The sequence below is a fragment of the Arachis hypogaea genome, chromosome 8 (assembly GCF_003086295.3).
Source record: "Arachis hypogaea cultivar Tifrunner chromosome 8, arahy.Tifrunner.gnm2.J5K5, whole genome shotgun sequence".
Lineage (NCBI taxonomy): Eukaryota > Viridiplantae > Streptophyta > Magnoliopsida > Fabales > Fabaceae > Arachis > Arachis hypogaea.
The window spans coordinates 31,849,622-31,855,112 of NC_092043.1; the positions used below are offsets into that span (position 1 = coordinate 31,849,622).

The following is a 5,491-nucleotide window of genomic DNA, read 5'->3' on the forward strand; positions in this document are numbered from 1 at the left end:
AATATAATGACATTTTTCTGGCAAATGAGGGTTATGATAGTAGCATGATTGTGTACACGTTGCTCTAATGAAATTATTGTATCTTCTTTTCCTAGATTGTGGTAGCTCTATATGCTAAGGGGAACTCAATGTGGCATCATATATTCTAATAAAATTTTAACATAAACAGGTATCATAGAGCACTGAAGTAGGGGTCTCTAGGACCCACCAAAATTATTCACCACCCCCATATCCTTTTTCAGATATGCCAATAATTATTCTAAAGAAATAAAGTTGCCTAAATGGACTGCTTTAACATATTCACATTCATTAAATTCATGGTCCGAATTAAAGTCCAAATACAAGTCTTTAAGATCTAGGTCCTTCCTTTATATGCTTTATGCACTGCATAATAAATTAGTTCAACTACCCATAACCAAATTAAAGCCAGCATCACCAATGTATTGACAAAAAGAAAAATCCCCACATATTTTTTATTTTAAAAAATCAAAGAAATTAAAGAGTGTATATATATATATACACACTTTCCCGGCCCTAAGATTAGAGACAAGGGAAGAAAGTCAGAAACCCATTACTTTCAGCATTAAATTAGAGTCTCTTCTACATGCATCACATGCTTTTAATTTTTTGGTCAAGTTATATTACATAATCAATATATAAGATTAACCCGTGAATTGAGGTTACTATGACCCACCATTCGTTATATAGTTGGACCTTATCAAAAATGACATAATGAAACCTTATCAAGTTCAAGTTTAAATAGTAAGAATGGGATCGATATTATGGTCCTGCCGTGCATTCATTCACCCTACCATATATATTTGAGTCCTAGTGCATTGTTTGCACTATGTACATTAGTGAAGTTTAATTGGGAGGGTGAGAAACTCTATGATGAAATTAAATGATGAGTTATTAAAGTAGTGTCATTATCAGTCACTATACCATCGACGTGTTGGACTACAATTTTCAGAACTTCACACATGTTGCAAATATCTATTTTAATTTTAGCATATATAATGTGTCAATGCAATGTGAAAAGTTGTGATTTGATTCGCTTCTCTATAAGAGATATGGCCCTATGTTTGTTTATTTACAATATATACTGTGAAAAAAATTTTAAGTATATGAAAAATACTGGTATTCCAGTTGTTTTAACCGTTGATTTTAATTAATATATACGATATATATCTTTTATAATTCAAATTAACAGTTAAAATAATTGAAACACCAATATTTCTGATATACTTAAAATTCTCTCCTATACTATGATTATTGACGCATAGCTAAATAATCTAAATTAACTTTTGGCATATCATGATGCTTACAAATTAATCCAATGATGATTTACTCATTCAACATTTAGTAACATATTCATCTTAGAAAAGCATGCAAATTAAAGGGGTTAAGGGGCTGTGAACCAAATTAAATTGAGTTGGTCTAATAATTAGTTTACTAATTTACGAAAGTAAATGTCGAAAATTCAAATAATGTTTTGGGTATGTAATAATTTATTGGCCAACGATAAACTTTTAAATAAAACTCTGCGCGAAAAAAAAGAAGCATGAACCAAACAGGAAAAATCGGACATCGAAGGTTTTATATCATTTTCTTACATTATTTTACCTCGGCTCGATGCTTTTACTTTCTTATATACACCTCATTATATTATTCTTAAGATGAAGTAGGTAATGCAAGGTATGTGCCGACAAACTACACTAATAATAAAGTGCTTTCTTTGACCAATCTATTAAAAGTTTCCTAACACAAGAAGCATCATTCTTAGAAGATATAGAAGAAATCAACATCTAACTTTTTTTTTTATTTATTATTTTTGGAACAAACATATGCAACCACTAATCAAGTAACATATTTTATAATCCACAATTGACATCATTATAATCATTTCTCAGTTGAGTAAGAGGTCTCACTCAAACTCCACCAAATGTAATTTGGCCACCACCTATGTGTCACAGTTAACTACCTCTGCTCGAAAATCTACCCTAGGAAGAGGAACCGCCGCAAAAAATGCCTCCTTGAAATTGCTTAATATTCCTCTATCATACGGGTTTTTAGAACCCACATAACGTTGCCGAAAATTCTCATAAGCTGTCTGCAATGAGATGTGAGCATCTTAGAAATTTTTTACACTGAAGTAATAATGTGGCATAATTGTTAACTAACTCGTTTTATGAATAATAAGTATATGTATTTATCAGAGTTCAATAATTATAAAATTAACTATATTAGTCAATTTTAAATTATTTTTTATTTTAAATTCTAAATTCTAAATTTTAAATTTTTGAAAAAAATAAAAATTAAAAAATAATTTTACAATAAAAAAAAGCTCACGTTGATTCTAGCTAATTAAAAGTTACTAGTTCCTTATACATGTATATACTTTGTTATTAGATTTTGTGATTATTTCCTTTCCATAATTATTAGTATTTTGTGATTATTATTTCCTTTCCATGATTATTAGTTACTACTTTATTCGTGCATTTTAAAGTATTAATTACCTGGTTTATTGCTATCAAATAGACATGGTAGATAGCAAGGGCTCCTAAAAATCCAATAGCATTGAAGGCAAGTGCAGCCAATGCTAATGTTTCCGGGCATGTCTTTACCATTCCAATAAATCCATGCACATTCTTTCTATGTAGTATCCAACAAGAGAAGGCAAAAATGTACACAAAGAAAATTAAGCCTGATATCACTAGTGCCATGTAAGATCTACAGTTCCTCTGCATTTACAATCATCAAAACTCAAGTTACATGAGAAAATATCAAAGAAAATACACTATCTAGGACATCATGTTAAGGTTACATTGTATATATTCTAATATAAATTTCATTTGTGTGCATTTTCAGCATAACTATGTCTTCTATTTAAAAAAAAAAAACTTAATTATTATATATTATTATATAAATTTAATATTCACGCACTGTAAAAAAAATTACAAAGATAATTAATCACGTATTATCACCTCAATAAAAATAGCTAATTTTTAAACTCATTACTTCAAAAATCATTTAAAGTCATGAATCTAATTGCATTACTGTGTAAAATTCTATCGATTCATTAAAATTAAACTATTATTATACAAGCAAACATGCTTTTAACTCAATTATCTTCTGAAGAGCTATACAAATAACAACCGCATAGATCTAATTAGGGTGCAATGTAAAATTTTTGTTCACTAAGATAGTTAGTTATTGGTAATTAATTGAAGTTGTAATAATAATTAAGCGTACCAATCCAATGCATTGACCAACCCAAGGGCAGTGATGATCATATCTCTCAACACAATTGTCACATATTGCACAATGGCTACTTCTAGGTGGTCGGAAAATCTTACAAACTCGACAGTACTTCAGTTTCACTTCCACCCCATTGATGGTTGCCTTTTTACTTCTTGTTCCATCACTAGTACCAGCCTTTTCCAATTCCAAAGTTTCTTGCTCATTATTTCGAGGAATAATTCCCGGGTCAGTTGTGCTTACTTGAATTAAATTGACAAGAACCTACATTTAATTAAACAACATATATAGTTGCAATCACTAATTAATTAATGTGACAACCAATATTCAAATTAAACTTAAAATAAATAATAATGGGGTTAGAGGCCGGGACCAACAACGAATGTGAAAACCAAAGAGAATGTAACAATGAGGGCAGAGTGATGATGAGGCATGTCCTTAACAACATATCTGGCAAAAATCCAACTTGAAAGGACTATAGAAGTAGTGGTGAACATTAACCCTCTTGGATTTGGACCACATATTAATCTCCCATGCAAGAAAAAGACCTGCATGATCACAACATGTAATGCACAATTTTAGTGACACACTAATTGATACATCATATCATAGACTATATAATAATAACAAAGTTTAGTTACATTTTTCCCTGGCCAAACTTGGTAGACTCTAATTGTGTCGGATTTTTCAATGACACCAAATTGAATCAGTTGACCCTCGCAAGCCCTCTTCATATTGTGCAACTTTGCCTTTAGAGTAAACATCAGACTTTGATTTCCATGACCAACTTTGGGTTCTAATTCAATTGCTTTGTTTGTGTCAAATAAAGCAATCGGTTCCATCTCTTCTATTTCTGTTTCAGTTGGTCTCATTTCATTACAGATCGAAGCAATTTCTTTTTCCATCAAAAGGAGAAATTAGTTTCTCACAATCTTAGAATAATCAATTGCAAATAACCACTCATTCTAGTTGCTTAACTACATTTTCACAGTTTCACCCGAACAAGCAGTTACCTAGTAAGCCTAGGTTGGAGTACCAGTAACATTGGGCTAAGGCCCAAAATAAATGCAAAATATAATAGATTAAATTTTGTCATAAAATATAATCCAAAAAAAAATTGTCATAAAAAAATTAAAATTTTAATGTGATTTATACATGTATTTAATTACGTAATGTTATATCAATAAAAAATAATTATTTTTTATATTTATTATAGTAAATAATTATAAAAAAATAGATATGATTAGATAATTGTGTAAAAGATTTAGGCGGTAAAAATATTTAATTGTGTGTGTAGTCCAAGTGTATTAAAGTGAATAAAATGCACTAGTTCATATTGTATTAAGCTTATTAATCAGTCACAAATTTCTCGAATTACTTGTGTGTGGTCCAAGTGTATTTATAGCGGTTGTTTTCTTTATGGAGAATTCTTGGGAGGTGTTTCATGACAATCATGTTTTGTGGATGCAGAAGAAGGACTTAACAGATTCACGTTGTTAAGATATGACATACTTTAAGGTTAAGGCATCCATACTACTATAATCATAATGTATTGGACCTTGGAGTACATGACATGCATGCACAGTACATGTTCTTCCACATGCATGCAAGTGATTAGAAAAAAAAAGGAAAATTGCACTTGGCAATTGACTCGTGGTTTCTGCTTTTATCAATGTGTGTTCATGTGCTCCATGTGAGGCTGCTTTGCTTTAGGGGCCACGCTGATCACTGCGTTATCATTTACTTGAAACTCATTGCAAAACAAATTTATCATACATACTACAACTTTACATCAACTTTTTAGTAAGAACTAAGAACTAAGAACTAAGGATTTTTCATTAAGAAACTTCATCTTGAAATGGGGGAAGCCCAAAACAAAAGAAACTTTTATGTCTGGTTCCCGAGGGTCTCCTTAGGTCTGTTCTGCTGGACTTTGCCCTCGGCCCTTAATGGACCTTGTCCAAAAAAACTTTTTTTTTTTACTTATTTTATTGGAATGAATTTAAAAATAATATATATTATTGATAACTACAAGAAACTATCTAAAATATTTTGGGAAAGTTTTTCCATGATCCAAACCACTTTTTTGAAAATCTGATGATTCACTTACGGTTAGATTTTAGGTTTTATTTTTGCCCTGTAGCATGTTGTGAAATATTCCGAATGTCCCTGGAATAAAGTGAAAATTGACCATAGAGACAGTGATCTATGATCAATTTAAAACACAAATGAA

General features: G+C 30.6%; 1 pseudogene; it reads right to left on the reverse strand.

Moving 5' to 3' along the window:
• Window positions 1–1,960: 1,960 nt before the first annotated feature.
• LOC112705252 (probable protein S-acyltransferase 7) lies at window positions 1,961–4,130 on the reverse strand (annotated as a pseudogene).
• Window positions 4,131–5,491: the final 1,361 nt, after the last annotated feature.